Source organism: Spea bombifrons, chromosome 12 (assembly GCF_027358695.1).
Source record: "Spea bombifrons isolate aSpeBom1 chromosome 12, aSpeBom1.2.pri, whole genome shotgun sequence".
Lineage (NCBI taxonomy): Eukaryota > Metazoa > Chordata > Amphibia > Anura > Pelobatidae > Spea > Spea bombifrons.
Window position 1 is genome coordinate 12,946,285 of NC_071098.1, and position 23,572 is coordinate 12,969,856.

Consider the following 23,572-nt stretch of genomic DNA (forward strand, 5'->3'; position numbering starts at 1 on the left):
AATATACTTACACACAAAGTAACACAGTAACATACTTTCAGCCATGCTAACATAATTATTACTTAAACATACATACTACAGTACTCACGCATTCACTGTAACATAGTAAAACACACATGCTACACCTCCTGCTCTCCTAACTTTGCTGTCCGCTGGCTGCTGAGAGCTCTTCGGGTCCCTCTTGGTCCTCACACTCAGTCAACGACTTAGGGAGGGACATCATGTCCTGGTGTTGTGACTGGAGAAACACAGGTCTATGACCCAGCGATTTCACAGCCAGGGTTGGGGCATGGCTTTGGGGGTCCCCCTACACATGGCTATCCCCTTCAATGAGAGGGCTGTGCGGGCCCTCAGTTATACCAGTGACTGAAGGGGTTGCAGGTAAGTGGAACAGCCTTCCAGTTGAAGTGTAGAGGTTAATACAGTAAAGAAATAAGCATGAATGGGTAATTTATATGACTATCCTGAATCCAAGGCAAAGCCTGATTAAGGTCTGAGTCGTTTCAGCAGAAAAAAAAAGGCAGATGAGGTGGGCCAAGCGGTTTTTATATATGGTTGTTATATGGTTCTTACTTCTGTAGATTGTTAGTGGCATATTTTAGTGGAAAATCCCTAACATGTGATTAATTTAGGCTAGTATACTTCCTTCTGTGATCTCCAGCTGTTGTTTGGTCACACCTAAAGCGACCATAAATAGTTTCATTCTGAAATAGCTGGACTAGTACTAGTATGCTTTATAGTTAATGGGAATCAAAGTTCATATCAGATATACGAAAGTGAAAGTGCTATATATATGTAGATATTTATGTATATTTGTCATGCATGCCACATAGTTATATTTAATGAGATAACACCGTATGTGCTTGAGCATACATCTGTGCGACGCTGGAGTCAGAGGTAACACGTCTGTTTTCAAGATCAGCAGGGGTGGGCTTTCAGTGTTAGGAGAATTCCAGCAACTGAATAAAAATGGCATCTCACATCAAAATTCTGTTTAAATGGTTAACAAAAATAGTTACTTTTTCTATAGAGCAAGGAGTTATAGGATAGAGGCCACAGAGAGGGTAGTATTTTGCATGCAATATATATATATACGGTATATATATAGATATATATATATATGTCATCTTAACTTATTGAAAAATAGAGTACAATTTTTCTTAAATCAAATGTCAGAATAATCCTCAGCATTATATTGAAATAGGTGTCCGCGCTGTTTCTGTATTCTAGATACATACCCTATTTCATATTAGTATATAGATTCGTATAAGGTGTATATAGCTTGCAGACCCCAGTGCTCAGGTAGTATGTGTACTCCAGCTGTTGAGTTTCAGCAAAAAATACTATGTATGTGTAAATCATAATTTTCTAGGTATTTCTTTCTTACTGATACTACTGTAATTTAGGGGTCATAGATGTTGTCTAAGAAAGAGTTTAGTGACTTGAGCCACTCCTCTGGTAAGTGAAAGTTCCATGTATATTTTCCTAAATTATTTCACGTGCATTCCATAAAACTATAAGTAACAACATGGGACACAAGATGTATTTTATTGGCATGGATATCTGTGTACAGCCGGAGCATGTCAGAGGTATTACGCTTTTGTTCCATATTGGAAGGTGGGCTTTTAGTGGTGGTAAAATATCACCAACTGAATATAAATGGCTTTAATACATTAAAGTAACTTATTATTATATTTTATTACATATTATTATTTTATTTATTTTTATTTATCTATACAGTATACAAAAGTTTGGGGTCACATAAAATGACAGCTAGCTGTGTAACATGATTGCAAAAGGGTTTTCTAACGATCCATTAACCTTTTAAACTTTCACCTGCATTAGTGAACACCATGTGCCATTAGAGCACAGGAGTGATGAGAGTGATGATATTCCATAAAAAATCAGCTACAATATTTATTTACAACATTAACGTCTACACTGTGTTTCTGATCCATTTGATATTTTAACGGAGAAAATTTCCTTTTCTTTCAAAAACAAGGACATTCCTAGGTGACCCCAAACTTTTGAACCATAGCATATACTACCAAGGGCTAATGCCTTTTTCACATCTCTCTCCATCTTCAAAGAGACACTCTGGAGCGCTGGGGCCTACTTCCAAGAGTGAGCCTAGGTCTAGTAGCTTCTAGGTGCAGTATCTCTTCAGTGCCCCCCCGCCCCGTAACTAAAACACACTTACATTCTAACACGGAAACTTGTTCTAACACCCATTCACTTTAAAACCACGGTGGCAATTTAAGAGGCTTTTCGCGTAAGCCAAATGCTGGAGCGTACTCGATTCAATGTCTAGAAGGGTTAATACTGCAATGTTATCCCTTTTCAGGTGAATGTAATTGTCCCCTCTCCTGCAAGGTATAACAGACAACTCTGAAGGTAGTTGGGTGTCTCGCTGTGGGAGAGAGACGGCTGTGAGCCTTATGCCCAGAGACCCTGCATAAGGTATGGTGTGGAAACCAGTTTAGAATATTATTATTTTAATATTTATAATTCTAATTATTCAGTTATAAAATAAAGCAATGTAAGACCTTATCAAATGTCAAGGTGTATCATTTGACCAGTCTGTCATGCCATACACTCATTTGCACCACTCAGGCTAACATGATACACTAACACCCACCCATATAGATGCTAAAATTAACCCCTTAAGGACAATGGGCGGTCCCTAAACCCATTGAAAACAATGCATTTTGAGCCCGTACATGTACGGGCTTTGTCATTAAGGGGTTAAATACTGACACGCACACACGCTAACACCAACATAAATGCACCCTGCACTTCATATACACCGTCTCCCACCATCAATACAGAACAGCACGCCCTTTTACTTCTTGGAGCCCTGTTGTCACTGCAGCTCCCACTTGTCATGCTGGTGCAACCCTATTGAGGAGCTGCATAATGCGACTTAATTAGACCTTAGTGAACCCTTGCTGCTTATATGGTAGCCCTGCCCCATATTGAGACTTCTAAAGTGGGGTAGGGTAACATTGGCTCCAAATAGCATTCATAAAACAGGGCCTCTGGCTTCCTTTACCGTACCACCTATGGTTCAATCCTGTGTTCCTGAATTCATTCTGAAGTGTCTAGGACACAGGAGAATAATTACTGCCAATGATGTTCTCCCCAGCATTGTGTTTTGACACTCGCAGAGCTGCCAGTGACACTATCTCCCCCCTGGACTTCAAATTCACCGGGGATAGAAGGTGACATCTATTGTCCGTTATCTGTACTTTAATGGGTTTTAAAAATCTGAGGGGGGGGGAAGGATCTGCAAACAAACTGTATAGTGGCTTCCTCTGGGAAGCGTATCGCTGACATTAACCTCTGAAACATAACGCCTTCAACTTATATATGTGACAAGAGTACCTTTTTGCTATTGTCCCAGGATTACCTAAAACATACAGTCCTTTAGGGTGCAGAGACTTTATAAACAGATGTTTCTTCAAATCAGTAGCTTACCCTTTTTTTTTTTTTTTTACTTTCGTGTGCAAAAATAATCAGTCGCTAAACAATTCTATTGCCAAGATGGTCACCAACTGCAAGTTAAGGGTGTTTGCCCCCTCTTGTCAGGGAACAAAAAAAGATCTTTCTACCTGAGTGCAGTCAGGGCCGGCGCCACCTATAGGCAAAGTAGGCGCCCACCTAGGGAGCCTACTTAGAGGGGGCACCGGCAGTCACACAGCCGCGGCCATTCATTAAAACCGGTCACTATGGGGAGGAGTGGAAGCGAGTCAACGAGTCAGCACAGTGGGTGTAGTAAAAGGGGAGGGGCTTGTGGGGTGGAGCCAGGGGCGGCAAAATTATGTTTTGCCTAGGGGGCAAAAATCCTTGCACCAGCCCTGAGTGCAGGTAGAGTACTTAATCCCTTTCCTCCTAACTATGAGAAACAGCTGAGTGAAATCGGAGCGCTGGAACTCCTGGCCAATGTTCCATCTAATTTTTATTTTTTGGCGTGCGCAGAAAATTTCTCTTGTACAAAAATTTTCACGGAGCAGAAATTTTGTGCGCCGCATAAAGTTTCAATAAAATTATAATTTTTTTTTCTTTTTTTGGGAAAAATTGTTGTGCGCACGATTTTTGGAAGTGTGCGCTCTCTAAAAAAGCTATGTACAAGCGCACAGCTTAGAGGGAACACTGCTCCTGGCCCACCTTACTCACCAAATGCTCCACCACCGAATCCAGAATGAAATAAACACTGTTGCTGTTATACTTTACAATATTTCCGGAGCCATATACACCCCCTGTCACAATTCCAAAGAACGTTGTCACTATTCTGTTTATATACACCCACCAGCCGTAACATTATGACCGCTGACCGGTGAAGTGTATAACACCGTGAACGTTTCGTCTTCAAAGTTGTGGTACAAGCAGGAAAAATGGGCAAGCGTGGGGTGAAGACTGGCCTCATGGTCAAATCCAGACAATCCACATGGTCAGACATGCTACTGTAGCTCAAATTGCTGAAACACGTAATGCTGGTTCTGATAGAAAGGTGTCAGAACACACAGTGCATCGCAGTTTGTTGCGTATGGGGCTGCATAGCCGCAGACCAGTCAGGGAGCCCATGCTGACCCCTGTCCACTGACGAATGCACCTAGAGCAGGCACGTGAGCATGAGAACTAGATCATGGAGCAATGGAAGAAGGTGGGCTGGTCTGATGAATCACATTTTCTCTTATATCACGTGGATGGCTGGGTGCATGTGCGTCGCCTACATGGAGAACACTTGGCACTAGGATGCATCCATGGAGGCCGCACCTCGCAACTTACAGGATTTAAATGACCTGCTGCTAACATCTTGGTGCCAGATACCACAGCACAAAATCAGAGGTCTAGTGAAGTCCATGCCTCGATAGGTCAGGGCTGTTTCCATGGCAAATGTTAGGCAGGTGTTCATAATGTTATGGCTGATCAGTGTGTGTTTATATATACCATAAATATGTATTTTATCTTTGTGAACATTACAAGACGCTGATTGAAATGGTTAAAATATACTGCATATTGTATACATTTCATCATTGTAAACTTTTTTTCATTTTTTTTTTCCCCCCAGTGGAAATGGCCTTTAACTTTTTTCAGTTATTACCAAATGGGCAAATATTGAAAGGAGTTCAAACTCCTTCTCAAACATATAAGCCTTGCTTGCCTTTCTACACTATGTATCATGGTACAGATGTCGACTCTGCAATACAAATACTCAAGCATGGATTTAAACAATCAGAAGACGGCATGTTAGGAAGAGGAGTCTATATTAGCAGAGATGAAGACAAAGCCGCAAGGTACCCTTTAAATGATCAAAGCGACCAGGTTATCTTAAAGCTCAAAGTGAGAGTGGGCAGAGTGAAAAAGATTGATTTTCAAGGTCACCCAATGCAAAAGACTTGGCATGATCATGGATACGATACAGCATGGGTGCCGCCACACTGTGGTATGACTGGTAGCGGATTACAGGAAGACTGCATATGGGATCCTGACAGAATTAAAGTAATAGGTATTTCCAAAGCACCTGATCGTATCTTGCCCCTTCTAGAAGAATTAATTGAGAACTGAATGGTGCTTGATAAAAGCACACAGGGCAAAAGAAAACACTAATGGGACTTTACCTAATTAATGAATATTTTACAAGATTGAATATTGGCCAAAATTTTTGATGTGATCTGCTTGAGGAGACTGTTGGATATCCCCATAGACATAACTCTGAAAAGTCTGCCTTCAACTTGGCAATTGGTAAAAAAAAATAAAAAATTGTTTTCTTCTTGAATGCTTGTTTAATGCAAATAAAGAACACTTTATGAGCCTGTTTTTTGCCAGATGATGCGTTTTTGTCAACCTAATGAGTGGATTGTAGAATCAACCCAAAAAGCCCATCAAAGATGGTGTTTTTGGACCTGACTGAAATGTTGAAAGGCAGTGTTTGACTATTTAGTTGAACTCTGTTGCAGGTGACAAAACATGTTGCGTTCATCATAATACCAGCCAAACAAATGGTTAATGGCCAAAGAGGGGGGCACTTTACTTAGTTTTAGTTAGCAACACGGCCAGACTAGGAATGAAGAGCAGCCTTGAAATACCGTATTGGCTCGGATATAGGCCGCCCCCGTATATAGGCCGCACCCTAAAAGTTTGGTGCTTTTTTTAAAGAAAAAACCAAAAAACATGCTGCCACTCTGTCCCCCCCCGAGATATGCTGCCACTCTGTCCCCCCCCGAGATATGCTGCCACTCTGTCCCCCCCCGAGATATGCTGCCACTCTGTCCCCCCCCGAGATATACTGCCACTCTGTCTCCCCCCGAGATATGCTGCCACTCTGTCCTCCCCCCCTCGATATGCTGCCACTCTGTCCTCCCCCCCCCCGACTTACCAGAGTAGACTCCCGGGTGTCTTACGGGGCCAGAGGGGGACATCTATGCACATCGTGTATACAACTCCCGGTACCGGCACTCAGCGGAAGTGCCGGCACCGGAAGTTGTATACGCGTATTGCGTAGATGTCTTCCGCCGGCCCTGCAAGACACCCGGGAGTCTGCTCTGGTAAGTCGGGGGGTTAAAATGCATCGTGCGGATGTTCACCGGCAACGGCGCATCGCCGCTGCCGGTGAACGTCCGTGCGATGCGCTTAGACAACCTCCCGTGCCGGTACTCCCCCCGTGGAAAGTGCCGGCAGGGGAGGCTGTCTGAGCGTATCAGAGAGTAGGATACAGGTCCCCTGTACAGATCTGTATCCTAACCCCGCTGCCTGCCCGGCGCCCGGGGCTGCATGTCCCGGGCGTCGGGCGCTAGACCCCGAATATAGGCCGCACCCCCACTTTAAAAACTTAAAGTGGGGGAAAAAAGTGCGGCCTATATTCGGGCCAATACGGTATTTGGACATCAGCCCCATATATTTGATCTTGGTGAGCTCTTGTGTCCACACACCACTTCACAAGCAACATATGCCACCTTTGTCCCCAAGCAGCATGTATCTGCCCACTTTGCCCCAAGCAGCTTGTCAGGTCCCACAAACAGCCTGCCTGTGTCATCTCTACCCCCAAACAAGCTGCCTATGCCGTTTCTGCCCCTAAAACAGCATTTTTGCATGTTCTTAGCTGCTTGTGACCTCACCAGACTGCCTCCTTAACCCTGCATATTCCCTAGATGCCTTTTTCTCGTATTGGTGTGCAAATGTACTTTCGTTTTAGTTCTCAGAAGAAAAGAGCCCTGATCTTGTGAACTTACGAACTACTCGTTGGCTGAGGATGCTGTTAAGCAGTAGAGGAGGACTATAAGCCATTTCTGTAGGATCCCTCTTCAAGCCTGGTCTGATGGTACAGGTGTGTAGGCAGATCCAGGGATAGAAAACTGGAGCAGAGGACAGGGATAAAGGCAGGCACAAAACAAGACAAAGACTGAGACACTAATAAACTGAACTTTCGCATGTTTTCATCATATGGCCATAAGATGTGGCTACCACATCATGGTACTTCACATTAGGCATGTCCTAACACTAGCCTAAACTAATAAACATAACCTCAACTCTAAAACCAGAAAAAAGAACCAAGGTGCTTGCTTGTAGCAAGTAGTAAAGGAACAGAGGAACAGAGAAACACAAAACTAGGCACAGATATACCAGAAACTGGATGCATACCACAGCGGCAGCATAGAAAACAGTCAGGGCCGCCATTAGATATCTTGGGACCCAGTACAAGGTTAAAGGCTGGGCCCCGTGTCGATTTTTTTTTTTTTTTTAAAGCTGCCTCATGTCACAGATGGGCACAGGGCTGGCGGTATCTTTAGCCAAGTTAGGTGCCGGCCTAGAGCGCCAATCTGTAGGTTCATATCCTCTGCACAGAACTGCCTGTTCGTGGAGGAGCAGGGGCAGCGGTGAGCGGTCCTGTCCACCGCAGAGGAGGACTGCAATGGGTGAAGGCGCAAGGCCTCTGTCTCTCTGCTCCCTAACGGGGCCGGCAATCGATGCTGCGCATCCATGCGCTCAACAGTGAAGCTGCGCGCACCGTTACGGAGCAGTGAGACACAGGCCTTGTGCTCCCAGCGCAAGAAATCAGCAAGGTAAATTATTGATTAAAGCGGAAGATAGTGAGAAAGGGAGAGATAAAGAGAAAAAATATAGGAGAGAGAATGATTAGAAGAAAGGAAAGAGATAGAGAGAATAGGCGATACACAGAAGGGAGAAGAAGGGAAATAAGTGGAAAGAAAGGGGAGAAATAATGAGTAGGAGGAGGATATATGGGGACAAGGAGATAGGAGGAGAAAAGGTATAGAGATACATTAAAAAGATAGGGAACGAGGAGAAGACATAACGTGAGAGCAAGGCAGATGAACATTAAAAGGAGAGATAAAGAAAAGGGTAAAGTAAAGAAGAAGGGGATAGGTACGGGAAGAAGGACGAGATGGCAAGAAAGACAGATAGTGAGAAAGGGGAGAGAAAAAGAAAGAGGAGGGGAGCTAAAAAGAAAACGGGAGAGATGAGATAAAGGGGGGTAATGAGAAAGAGGAGAAAGTCCTGTGGATACAGTCTGGGTGCTGAGCAAGTCCTATGTGTGCAATCCAGAGATCCAGAGAGAAAGTATATAACACAAATCAGGAGAGGAATATGTACTTCAGCAGGTGGTGCGTATCCTGCTAACGTTTCCCAGAAACAAGTAGATCAGTCACACCTCGCAGTGTAAGAGAAAATCAAAATGGTCTGCGTTAAAAGTACTTTCAGACATGGGGTATGTAATCAGGGGATGTTGCCGAACATAAATTGGGTCATTATTCGTCAGTGGCACCTACTATGAAGAGGAAAAAAACTAAAATTGATTTTTTAAATAGATTTTTTGCATTTTAGCACTGTAGGTCCGACTCCTTCACCAATGGAAAGGCAGGAACAGATAACAGATTGTGTTTATTAGGGGCCATTGAAAAGCGCAGAGAGACCGGACTGTACTGGCTGTACCCTCTTGATGGCGGCTCTGCCAAGAGTGGGCTAATGCTTGCCCTCATTCTTCTATCCCTTGTTTTAAATAGACCAGCTGTCATTGTAAAGGCTGTGGGGTGGATTATTTGTGCTGGATGGGTAACTACCGTTTTCAGTTTGCAGTATTATATAGACAAACATGGTTCTTACCACATTCTCACTATAAACATGGACACATTTTATTAATTTCCTTTATTCTCCTAAATCTTTCATTATATTTCCACATAACCATTTCAACATTTAAATATTAGAAATTCAATTTGCTAGAGGTTCTTCCATGTCATAAAAATCTCCTCACAGACACTGACTAAACCTTAAACCTAGCGCAAGATTTCTGAGGCTAAGGCTCCAAAGATCTTCCGCCTTAAATCAAGATTAAGGTTTTATTTGAATTTTGAAAATAAAGTTACCTCACACAATGTGCACCACAACAGTAAGTAGGGAAGATTGTTATGTTAATAACACTTAGAGATACACAAGTATGAAAAAATACAGTATACAATTCCTTGACACCGGTCCTCGTCCTTTTATATAGGGATTAACCCAAAAATATACTAAAAACACTAGGTTTTAGGCAGGAATCTGAGACCTGTGCTAGGTAAGAACTCCAGTATCTGCTTAGTTAATGTAGTCTACAGCTGCAGCAATCTTTCCAATTAGGCCAGTAAAGTAGTGTCAATGGTCCTTAGTTTCATTAAAGTAGTTGTTTAGGATCGCTATGTCCAGGCATGGACTGGCCATTTGGCCCACTGGGCAAATGCCTGGTGGACAGCTGGCTGACAGCAGGCCATCAGAGCTCACAGACATACGGACAGGCAAACTTACATCTCAGAACTGCACCTCATATTTAAGTTTCTACTAGGGTTGCCAGGGTTCGTTATCTCATACTCTAGATCGTAGGCTCGTTTGAGCCGGGACCTCCTCACTTGTTGTCTCTGTAAGTCAATTTGTTAAGTTACATGCTACTTGTTATGTCCTGTCCACCCATTGTACAGCGCTATGGAATTTGATGGCGCTATATAAAACAAAAAATAATAGTAATAATAATCATTTCTGTATTGCAGCCCATGGGAGTGGTAACATGCAATCATAAGAGGTAAAGTTATCTCAGGTCATTAAATTCAATCTTTTTGAATATATCTCGTTTAGAGACCCTAATGCTTTCACAATTTCAATCAATAGTATGTTCTTTCACAGACATGTCTTATTGAAGTGCTGCTTTAAAGGAAAGAAGACAAGAAAAAGAACAAGATAAAGGAAAGATATATCGCTCCGAGATATATCGCTCCTCGGGATGACATATTACACAGTGCGTCAAGAATGTGGGTTGCAGACAGATTGTTTTTTTCGTTTTAACTTTTCCTCTATTTTTGTTTGTAAATGTATTTAATGTTTTGCGGCATTATCATCCTTTTTGCAGTTTAAGCAAGGAGATAGAAACACATTGTCAGCCTTTAGTAATGGATTTGTTATTGAAGCATATGTGTTCCTTGTTTGTCACATAACGTTCCAACTTTGTTTGTTTGTTTCCTTTATATACATAGTGGTGATTTTATAAAAGAAACGCTACCGGTGGACGGTGTCAAGTTGGCTTTTTATTTACCACTTACTCCGAAATCCAACAAGGTTTGTCCCATGCGCTTATTAATACCCCATACATCCTGAGGTCAGGTATGTATGGAGGATGAAAACATCCAGCAGCTACAGACCTGTTCCCAAAAGGTAGTAGGTCATCAAAGGAACTTAACTCTGCTTGACGTCATCACTGTTCTTATATTTTTTTAGACATGTCTATGACATAGTCCATGGTTTATATCTAACCTGTAAATAAGGTTATGATAGACTTGAGGGCATTGCATAGAACATTCATGCTTCGTTCAGCAGTCAAATCCATTATTTTTTTGTTTTAATTTCAATATTAGTCTTAAACTCTTCTTGTGAATAAGTTAATTAAATGTATTTATTTCTGTTATTCATATTTCAGTAACTCTTTCGCAGGATCTGAAACAGCAGGCATCATCACACACAACACAATCTATTTTATTGCCCGTAATCAAACAGATCACACAACAGAATAGGAATGCAACACAAACTTCTTAACTTGGTCACTAAGTAGGTGTTCTGTACTAACTAAGTAGGTTTTCTGTAATCAAATTCTTGATGTGCCTCAACATGGTTTGCCCCTGTTTTTCCCCCTAAGAACTATGGCATTTTCAATTGGTGGAACTACCAACTTTTGGGAGGAGGAGACCTTGCCAGGCTTCCATGAAATGCGTCTCTTCAGCGATAACCAGCCAACAGATGGAAAGATCTATGTTATGTATCACGGCACAACTACGAGAGCAGCTGAACAAATCATCAAATATGGATTTAAGCAATCAAACAAAGGCATGTTAGGAATAGGAGTATATGTTAGCAGAGATCAAGACAAAGATAAAGGATAAAGGTGATCAGGTTATTTTAAAACTCAGAGTGAATGTAGGTAAAGTGAAGAAGGCAGACTATCAGAACCATCCTATGCAGAAGACTTGGCACGACCATGGCTATGATACAGCCTGGGTGCCTGCTTACTGTAGCATGGTTAAAAGTGAATTAGAGGAGGGTTGTGTTTGGAATCCCAGAACAATTAAAGTGGTAGGCAATAGGCATCGAGAAAGCTCCACAAAAGTATAAAACTTACCTGGATAAATTACTTGAGAAACACAGAAAGTAATCACATGCACATGTTAATTACTAGACAAATGGTTTATTATGCAAATTTTTATCCAGCTTTTGTTTTCAAAGCTTTTTTAAAAATTCTTTAACCATTTTTTTTGGTGAAGAAATTAATGCATTGGGTTTTTTATGGGACAATATCGGTATATACCGTACATTATAAAATGTATTCATATTAACAAATACAATTAAAATGAACACATCATTGTACTGTCTCTGGTATTTCACCTATAGTATCTGAAGAGATTATCCTAAAATCTTTTCCTTTAGTATGTGCTTATACTATAGCACTGCATAACTACTTCCAGTTATACACTTTTCTTACATCTGGATAAATTAGATTGTACAGTGTATGCATCTTAAATAGAACATATTTTTCTGTGTTATACCCTTGTTAATATATTTTAGAATTTATTTTGCGAAATACTATATTGTAACCCATTCAGGACAATTTCATTTTTTACACTTGCGGGCAATCACATTTTCAGCATTTCCGCTATATTCTTCTTCAACTGTAATTTCTCTTGTACTCATTTAGTTTACCCACAGAAAATATATATTATTTTAATATGTTTTTATGATATAATCTCATAAAAAAATTATTATTTTGGAAATTATTTATTATAGTTTACCTTTTATATATTTTACTCAGCTAGTGCAAATGAGAAAAACATACCCAAAATATATTCATGTAACTGTCCTGAGTTTGCATGTACCTCATATGCTCAAAATATGCATTTATTTTGGCAGTTATAAGGCAAATATTAAAAGGTGTGCATGTTTTCTATATTGTAATATTTTGCAATGTTGCTTTGAATTTTTTGCCCAGTGTATATCAAACTGTTGAAAAAACACCAATTTGTGTTCAGCAACATCCTCCGAGTACAGTATAGCTCCGCATGCATAGATTTGACATGCTTTGGTTATGTTACATATTGTTTTGCTAACTTGGAATTTTCACAGTTTGTTTTACAGTGCCCATGTCCTATTTGGGACCCTTTGCAGCCCCTAAATTCAAATCACTCCTATAAAACAATATATTTATGGATATAAGACAACTCAGTGGTCATTTTGGCACTTTTCACGCAGCTAATCTTTTTTTTTTTTTACAAATGTATTGCTATGTCTCTTGGATTCCTTATGCAGCAAATGTGCAACTGCACAAAACACCCCTATTTCTTTTTTTTGAGGGAGGGTTTGCACTGCAGCAGCACACTACAGATAGAGATCCAATACTTTTTCTTTGGAAAAAGGGGGAACCCTTGTGATGTCATGATGACATCACTAGAGGGGTTTTCTCTGTGCTACCAAAGTGCAGGGTGCTCATAAAGAGCTGTTTACAATTATTATTTTTGTATAAGAAGGAATTTCTGTTTTATCTCTTTTAGTACTCTTGGTGGCTGCTGTGACAGCCTGTCACAGAGCCTGCAACGATTGTTCTGTCTCTGAACACAGTTATCAAGAGGCTCTGGTCCGTGTGACTGTCAGGGGATACCCAGGTGATGTCAGTAATGACGTCAGCAGAAGTGGAATGCATGAGGGAAATTCAGGCATGTAAATCCCCATAATGTGCACATTTTGAGAGCTCCCGCATTAAATTGCTGAGACAGTAGAGTGACAATATGTCTTGCATTATCAAGCAAAATGCCAATATGGGCATGTCCAATAACAATCACACATCAAATTCATAAGGGTGTAAAACATCTTGGCAGTGACATGCAGAAAAAGGCACACGGTATGTCACAATTTGATTTGCATATATATATGCTTGGTACTGCATTGCCTCAACAGAACCATACTGCACGACAATAATATAGAAACCATCGCAAATCCAAGCACAGGCTTACCAGTTTCTGCCATATAAGCATCCAAGTACAGCCACTCTTTTCTGTTACTACATGGTCATATTATTGACTTAATTAGACTTAGACATTTAAGCCACAATGTACAATGATATTGTAGTAAGTTTATTATGAGTGCACACAAGTCATTTCAATATGATTAACATATTTTACTACTTTTAACCAATAGCTAAAAATATATTACTTAACATCACACAGGAGTGATAACAAACATCTGGTTTCAGTAGAGAACCAATTATTTCCAAAATAGTTGCTAGCAGTATAGTGGGATGTTTTTAGACTATGAGCCAAAAATCATTGGCTGGATTCAAAAGGCTGAGCAAAACCTCAAAGATCACAATGCACACATTCCTACAAAAGTTAGTACACAGAAAGACAAATTGGAGTTTATAAAGCAACACAGCCTCTTAACTTAGCCTTCCCCAGAGGCCCCAAAAGTCCATGTCTTCCACAACATCAAACACTGGCCTAGAAGTAATCATTTACTTACCCTGTCTACATTGGAGATAGAATATCAGTGAATGATTAACATTTACCAACACTACATGACGCATGGACTTGAGCATGGGTTCTCTGCTTAAGTTGGTTATTTTTGGGCAAGGAGGTACATGTCCATAGAGAGCAGTCCAAAGTAGTACAAATCATTAGGTGAGCTGAGTCTACCTGGCTCAATACCTACCTCAATAAGAGGCATGTAATAAAGAAGGGTTTGATACTGGGGTACTACATTGAAGAAATCCCATGAAAGTTTTACGTACAGAAACATGGACATGTGTTATTACTATACCACGATATGCATTGAACAGTGGAGGTATGTGCCATAGTGTCAAACAAAACCGTATTGAAGTTTTAGGAATTACTCAAGGTAGAGCATCATGACGGACATATGAATAGAAGTTCAATGAAAATGTCAGGTTTGCCGAAATGGAGGCAGTAAAATAGGGTCTTTCATGTGCTGCTTTAGGGAAAATTATGGATGCCCCTCCATACAAGAGGTGTGACTATAATGCTTGGAACACATTTTCTGATCACGTCATATACATTTTCCTTGGGCTGATCGTACCTCAGACTTTTTCTAATGCTACAATTGCTCTGTTTTCTTTTTCTTTCCACCTATGTCTAAACCCCACTCTCTCTATTCCAGTTTGTTCCACCTCTCTGCCACCATAGTCTCTCCTTTTTTTTGCTTTTGCTTGGACTCATTTATGTAGTTTTTTTGTCCCCCCATCTTTCTCCCAGTCTCTCATTTTTACCTTCCTTTACCAATATTTTATAAATGGATTGCACTACCAATCTTTTCCATCTCTCCCTCTCTCACCACTAGTTATTTTTTCTTTTTTTCTTTTTGGTCTTCTTTTTACATGTTCTTAAATTATTTTTATCTTTCAATGGCGTCCCCTAATGGTTTCACTCCTCTCTTTTTCAATTGTTTGTTGTTTCAGAGAGCGGAGTGGCATAATATCCTGGTGCTCTTTACCATACAGCAGCTTGATCTTCTTCTGGAGGGCGAATAACCCGGGAATGTGACTCTTTCTGAAAGCTGTAAAAAGAGTCTTATCAAACCACTGGATATGTAGGCCATAATATGGTGGGCTTTGATGTGGTGGAGGTGAGAGAAGAAGGAAAACAACTAAAGTACAAATTCAGAGACAGAGTGTTGGTTGGAGACCATATTAAACAAAAAGAATAGGGGAAACATTAACAGGGAAGTGTAAATGCAAAAAAAACAGTAAATATATATTTTGTGGTAATTAAAATATTGAATTTGTTTATCTGATTAAGTAATAGAAGGCAACATGAAGCTAACAATCTGATATACAATCTGATATACAGGAAACACCGCAAGAGACTCTATTTTGTGGATATTAATTATTTTCACAAAATATGAATGAAACAAATCTCTGTGTCTAGCATTTTGAAACTTAAATAAAATGCAAGTTTCGTTTCATATCTTAGGTTGTAATAACCGCGAAACAGAAACTGTTGAGTAAGTGATTTCTGGTTCTCCTATCTACTGATTGTGTTTAAAGGTGCCCTCACGCAATTTCACAACATGCACAACATGACAGGCGCTGGCAAAAATAATAATGATCAGTAAACTATCTGCATCATGGTACCTTGACTTTCAAGATGGCAATATTTCAACTGAATTCACATTATGTTGCATACTATCCTGTCAAAAATTACTAACATGTGGGAAGATTCAACTGCTGGTGAGTTGGCAGTCAGTTCGAGTTTGCAAGACACACACCTGGTCCAAAAAGTTGAATGTGTGAATTTACTTATAGTAGACCACAGACTTGATAGCAAATCATGTTGATGCTATTTGACAGGGGAGTTGTGCTAAAGGGGAATTGTCATGGTATTTTAAACACTAGTATAAGATTAAAAGGAGGTTTTCCGTAGCTTTGTGTGTTTTTTTGTTTGTTTAACAAACAGCTCTAGTTTTTGAATAATGTTCTAGTTCTGTTATCTTAATGCAATCTTCTTGACAAACACCCAACACAATTAGCATTCTGCCTGTGGTAAGCAATAGACTGGCTCAGTGTTAATCACCCATCGAAACACTCTAATTAATGAAAGTCTGTGATAGAATAGAATTCCTGAACATTTCCATAAAGAATCAGCCCACTATGGTACGTGAGCAGGAAAGTCATCCAAAATATCAAATGACTGATAACAGGAGGACTTGAAGAGATTTTATTGGAACGAAAATGAGATAAAACAACATTTTTGTCAACGCTGACCCTTTGCAGTACACAGCACTGGATTTTATACTCAAGGAAATATGTATATTGTTTCCATGGGACTTGCCATTTATGTTAAAAAAAAAAAAAAAAAAAAAAAAAAAGACAGCAACTTAAATTAAGTACGAAATGTAAGCCAGTATGGTAAAATTCCTTAACATATAATAAAACAAATAAATAATTCAAAAAATACAATAGGTGGGAGTTCCAACTTCTAAAGACCTATTGTAAGAACAGAGGGGTCACTGAACACCTTCCAACACCCCATGGATGGAGGGTTAAAACTGACAAGAGCTGTACATCACATTGCATTATTCAATAAACGTTGGATACCCGGTGAATATGATCTACCTGCCATTCCTAACAGACCATCGTAATCTATACTTGGCCTGTTGTTTATGAACGGCTCAGTTTGGTAAACTTTGTTAAACTCAAAATACACATAAACCGGTTATAATTAGCACATACCAGTTAATAGAAGGGCTGGTTCTGCGTGGTATCAACAGGTATCAAACATCTACAGCATAGCACACATGCTTGAGCCACACAGGACCACATTGTTAAAAAGGCTAAACATGTTTCATTAAGGATGTTTTAAGCAAACACACAAGACTTGGCTTGTTCAGTAGGTTGTAACTGGCAGACTAATGCAACAAAACATATGTATGTATTTTCTTCAAAAAAGCAACCTAAGGCATCCATAACTACGTGGTATTTGGTAACGTAGTAACCAAAACAACACATTTGCCCTACAATTTTGGTTCACACTCTTCCACATAGACATCAAAGTTTCTGCTACTTTTATTTTTCAGTTTCTGCTGTGGTATTTGTCCCATGAGTCTCATCCAAATGCTTATGGGGTGAGAACATCAAATATGACAACCCTTAAGGCAAATACGTGAGTTGGCAGGAATTAAGCAGACATAACTTTATAATTACTGTGTCTCCTTTAGGGCAAACCCCTGCATTTTACATCCTATATTGTGAACAGGTGATTTGTGAAAGGTAACTTTCCCACCGTGCAATGGGCTAATAGTGGATGAGGAGGGCACTAAATAACTAAGGGTATGGAGGAAAACAAGGGAGAGAGGTGGAGTGAAGATGAGAACTGTTAAAATGAAATACCCCCTCTACTATACCCAATGAAAATAAGGGCTTTCCCATCATATATTAAGGCCAGCTTGTGTCATGTTATTTTGTAGAGTTGCCAGAGCCAGCTCATGTGAGTCACACTTGAGTTGAGCACGACCAGCTCATAACAGAAGGTCCCGGGGGCTTTAATGCCCGTGGCTAATAAACACAGGGATGTGCCCGACTGCACTTTTTCATCACACTTTTGCTTCTTATTGCTAAAGGACAGACTGCCCATGCTAGTGATGTGATTTTTCTACCTTCTTGCTTTTCATACAATCCATGATTGATCTTTGTACAAAAGGCAGGGTGAAATTCATTTAACTTTAAAGCGGCGAGGTGTAACCAGGAAATTGTGTTAAAGATCTACTTTTATATATATATATGGCCATAAACGTACAGATACTCAAGAAATGAAACACAGCTGAAGGATTATAACATCAAAAAACATGTTCGTGACTTTCACATTAAAATCACAAACGTGAATATTCATGCCTAAAGCTCCGAGTTTTGTGGCCAACATAACCTCACCTAACATGGACCCAAAAACAGTTGCTTTAGGTCCTCTTTGCATCTAAGCCTATATTTCTGGTGATGTGGCTAGTACTGAGTAGGGGCAGCAATGGCTGCAGTCAGACTTTGGAGGGTGAGAGGAAGCATTAAGTGGAGTGGGGCGGGTGGCGGTGGATGGGGAATAGGCAGTATTGGGTAGAACCTAGGCAAGCAGTAGCCAGGAGCCAAAGCCCCAGGTAAATCTAAGTGTGCCTCGTGAAACTGAACTTCAAAGTTTATTATGGGAAACAGCCTATTCTGAGAGCAAATAGCAGTAAAACGAAACTCACATTTAAGGGCAGTACTTCACTTTTAAAATATACAAACATTTCCTGGATTTCACGAACACCAATGATTTTTTCTTTTAACAAGATTTAGACTTAGCTGCAATAATTGCAGATTTGGTGAAGATGGTTAATTCATTGGCTCAAATATATTATCCTCTTTACAATGAAGGCAATAATGTTCTTTCCCTGCAAACCTGGCCCTTAACACATTTAACACTGGCATCTTGCATTAGCAGGAAATCTCCATGCTGATGCACAGGAGGTCATCCCCCTCTTCTTGCTAAGGAAAACATGTAATATAAACATGTAAGAGGGCTCAGACTAGACGCTTGCCTCATTGTAAGGGATTTACATGTGTCGACACCACAGAGGACTTCTGTTAGCTGTTAGACGGATCCTGTGGCCATCATGGATAATTAAAGGAGCATAAATCTGAGCTCTTCCAGCACAGATCTCAATGATTTCCTGACTTGGCCACACATTGAAAATAAATGGGACATGTCATTCCCATCAGTGTGCCACCGGGTAATTGAATGCTGCTTACCCCAGAAACTGCAAACGGAAAAACCTGAAACCATAATTGCGCACACTTCCACGCTGCGCAGATAATCACGTAAGGACCCAACTGTTCTGTGCCACATTGGTCACTGAAGGAGAAGACATCTCTCCAGTTAAATCCAAGTCAAGCTATCAGACGGTTCTAAATCAGTGATCAAGCCATCAGATGCTTGACTTCAGTTGAAACCCCTACATATGGGAGGGATGGAGATGGGGGGCATAGGATACAAAATGGGCTTTTAGTCAATTTCATCCTGGTGAGCATGAGGCATTTGCCATTTGTATTTATTTGTATAGAGAGGGAGTGGGAGAGACTTGCAACTAAGTTCCAACTCATATTTTCAACTGGCGGATTAAAACATTTGTGAGTTTGTGTTTTTTTAAAACTCATATACACGTGTCTGTCCTGTATTGTTAGACTTTTGTTTAACTCACATTTTTAGCCAACTAGTTGAAAAAGAGGAGCAATCAAAAAAAGTGTTCTAGGAGCATGAAAAAAGTCAAGTAATTGTTTAAGTTTCATTCTGAGTGTCTACATCCTGAGTATCTACTACAGACTATTTTTATAGATAAAAACGCAAATTCCAGAGTGAGTGACATTCTCCTCTGGGAAACCACACCCTAAATGTTTCCACGTATGTCAGTGCCAAGATACTAAGCTAGAATGTTATAGAATATTAAAGAAATCCAAACAGCCATTCTGAAAAAAAATCACATTCTACTATTGCATGGATATTAATAACCTTTTATCTCTAGTGGCCCGATGGTCTCTAGTGAATGCCACCCCAGAGTCCTGTTTTAAAATGGACAGTCCTAATATTTGGCCCACGTTTGTGAACGGTGGAGATCATGGACTGTAAGAGAGGGTAGATAAGTCCTTCTAACCACACAGTGAGTTATAACTCAATCAGTCTGCACTTTTGAAGTAGATTCCTCAATTGCACCTCCCATGTGGCTACCTAGTGATGTACTACAGCAGAGCACCGCAATATGACATAATATCGTAATGTTCTGCTTCAATGCATCGTAAGGTTAAGGTGGGTAGGTGCCCCCAGCCCCACATCTACCCATACCACCCGCCAAGCCTTTACCATGCCCTCTGATATAGATGTGCCACTTTGGACATCTGAAATGTTGGGGTATGATCGCAGCCTAGGAGGACTATGTCTCTTGCACCTACCGCCAGAACATACTTGCTTTATAAAATATAGGAGAAAGCATTGTGGAGATGTCCCTCAACAGTCAAGCGACATAAGAATCTGTCTAGAGTGTCTACATGGTAGTTGTGGCACTGATTTGAGGAAATAGTTGTTTTGATAATTCTTTCTTGGCGGGTAGTATGTGCTGGTGAAACATGGATTTTTTTTTTCTTCAAAATACATATAAACATATAATTCTTGTAGAAGTGAAACTGAAACAAGGTGCAAGATTTATAAATAGGCGCCTGGATTACATATCTTAAGCATTCGTGTGTGAGTCGTCCCAGGGTGAGTACGCAGAACATCATAATAGTATAAAAATGTTAAACAGCACAAATTCTACGTGCTCTATGAGGAATATATAAAAAGTTACAAAAAAAATAGAAATCAAAGTATTTCACAACATAGAATATTCCAATGAGCGAGATCTCTTCTGATTTCCTTTACTAAGTAAATATCCTACAGGCACTTCTGCATTTTGGATATTGATGTGCCTCTTTAACTTTGCCATCCAGTGAGTAGCCTCATGGTTTTTGCGCATTAAATCCGTTTTGGCTATACACACCATTTCTTAAAGGATGATGGTGATATTGGAATGATTGGCTGGGTTAACTTTTGCCAAAGAACTCAAGAGCTGCTTGCGATCTTCATCTATTAACCCTTTGCTTGCTTCCATAGATTTTCTATCTACTAAACTGGCTGCAATCACTTCACATGTTATTGCATTTTATTTATATTTTATGCATTGCTATTTCTACTGTGTGCATGCTTTTAAATATGAATACGTATCTTGCATGAGGTCTATACTTGCTTTGATGGTTACAGTCACTGTTTTTTTTTTAATTCTTATATATTTATTATCTTGCCTTTGCCTTTCTCAGCATTGATATCATCTGATTACATTTATTTCTATATTTGAGTGACCATTCAAGCACCCGTATTTTTGTCCCATAGCCTTCTTTTTCTTGGCTGTGCGTGCATACTTCAGTGAGTCTGTTTCACCTCTTATGCTGGTATTAGTAGCATACCATATATACATCTCTGGCCATAAGATCAGACCTTTCCCCATTATCTTTTCTCAATCATTGTAGTGGTTGTTGATTTATTCCACCTGCTTATTATTAAGAAAAAATGTTCTTTGGATTTATATTACTTTAAGATATATATATGTATATATATATATATATATATAAAATAAGATTTTAATATATGATTTTTTATTTTGTTGAATATGAAATGAAATCACTTGATGATTTAGTGGTGTTTAGAGATTATATTTGTGTCGTTGTATAGCAAATAAAGCAGTAAACTTTTGTTTTTCTTTTTGGTAATGTTATCACATCTTGGTTTATCTTGTGAAGGGAAAAGGATATTGACAAGTAATCAAGAAAAAACATTCTAATACTAATATTTGTGAAGCAAATCCTAGGTATGTATAACACCGGTTCATTTTCTAAAGGGATGCAACATTAGCTAAATAAACAACTGATGAATATGTGCAAATCTGGGAACTCGGGTTTGACTTGGAGTCTCTAGGTGAAGCTATGCTTCCCTGGGTCACTGGGTAACCTTTCTCTGTCTGCAGGTAGAGGGGTGGCGTTTGGCCGCCCCTGCCCAATTCCCCTCCCACTCCCAATTAATTTAAGGCTATCTGTGGATAGCCACACCCTTTTTTATAGCTAGCCCTGCCTCTATGCATAGCTAGCTCCACCCTGCCTCCATCTAGCCCCTCCTCCACACAAAGCTACATCCCCAGCAATGGAGAGCTGCAGGTGTCCTCTACCTGGGGAAGTTCCCAGGTATTAATATATGATAACAGTAGGTAACCATGAGAGATTTCCTTTCCATATTACATGCAAAATACCCTATTCATCTGGCTTGTTGGGTGACATCGAGCTGTTCCATGCACCTTTATAACCAATATAAATGTTAATTATATAGACCTACTCCAAACATCACTTTCTGTCCAGTTGTGAAACTAGATTCCCTGACAATACCGGCACCAAGAGCATTAATGTTATTGTAATCCTTGCTGCGGGCTATGGTAGGGATCCCCATTTGGCAAGTTGTAGTTTGTTCAAATTTATGTAATGTTTTGACATTGAAGAAAAAAAGCGTCTTTATACAAATACGGTAATTTAAATGCATGTAATCCAGTGAGGTTATTATGTAAATAAATTTTAGTTTTTTGTTCTAGAGACTATGGCTGCAAATTTTTTTGGATTCAATGTTGAAGACATTTGGCGGGAGGAGAGTTTGCCAAACTTTCATGAAGTGTTTCTCTGTACCGATAACCAACCAGTGGATGGAAAGATCTATGTTATGTATCACGGCACAACTGCGAAGGCGGCTCAAGAAATAATCAATTATGGATTTAAGCAATCAAATGATGGCATGTTAGGAAGAGGAGTCTATGTTAGCAGAGATCAAGACAAAGCAGCACGTTATCCTTTAGACGATAAACGTGATCAGGTTATTTTAAAACTCAGAGTGAATGTAGGTAAAGTTAAGATGATAGACAATCAGAACCATCCTTTGCAGAAGACTTGGCACGACCATGGCTATGATACAGCCTGGGTGCCTGCTTACTGTGGCATGGTTAAAAGTGGATTAGAGGAGGATTGTGTTTGGGATCCCAGAAGGATTAAAGTGGTAGGCATTGTGAAAGCTCCACCAAGATTTGCACAATATCTGCAGTAGATGTTAACTACATGTTAAGGAATTCTCGAAAAAGTATCAATTCCTTCATGTTTCTTATGGCTTTCCCTTAAACAAACAATATATCTTGCATCAAATTTAACAACTGTCTCTTGCAACAATAAAAATATTTTATACCATGTCTTTTTTGTTTAATCATTTAGTTTGTTGGTTAGTTTAGTTAGTAGCTACTTATTAGTGTGATTTTCATCAACAAGAAAGATAGTAGCCATGTTACAAGGTAACAGTCTATATAGCAGACACCTCCAATAAATCTGTCTTGTATTATAAAACAATGTAGAAAGAAATGGGAACACCTCCACAAATGGGTGAATCGTAAAAAATGTATATAGTTACCCTACAGATCTTGCTGCTCCCGAAATTAACACTCCTCACAAGTGTTGTTAGAAACAGTATGTCGAAAAACCGGGGCGCATAGATATGTGGGGAAAAATTAAACAAATATAGTGTAATAAGTCTCAACACGAAAAATTAAGTGTGATATTAATTGCACTCACAAATGTGATCGCTCATCAACAATCCAGAATCTTTGCTGTCTTGGAATTTCTGTGATGAAAATCAGAAAACGAAATAGTGCAATAAAAGTTGGTATTTCTTTAATAAATAAAGGTAAAAAACTTACAAGCGGGTGGGCATAACGGATATGTTATGCATAAAAGCAGTGTGAGGATGTCCTTCACAGTAGCACAAAATGATGATCAGTAAGTCCGTATGTAAAAAGTCCGAAGATCGATAATCGAATTTAAAAATATCTCAACGCGTTTCGCCGACTTCAATGTCGGCTTCCTCAGGAGAATTTCAAAAGTCAGTATGTATCCCGTCTGTATCTT

At 39.7% G+C, this 23,572-nt stretch overlaps 1 protein-coding gene and 1 pseudogene across 1 annotated transcript in view; one reads left to right on the top strand and one right to left on the bottom strand.

Moving 5' to 3' along the window:
• FDXACB1 (ferredoxin-fold anticodon binding domain containing 1) overlaps nucleotides 1–23,572 on the bottom strand; it is a 104,555-nt gene that overhangs the window by 39,551 nt on the left and 41,432 nt on the right. The window lies entirely within an intron of this gene.
• LOC128470564 (uncharacterized) lies at nucleotides 841–22,861 on the top strand (annotated as a pseudogene).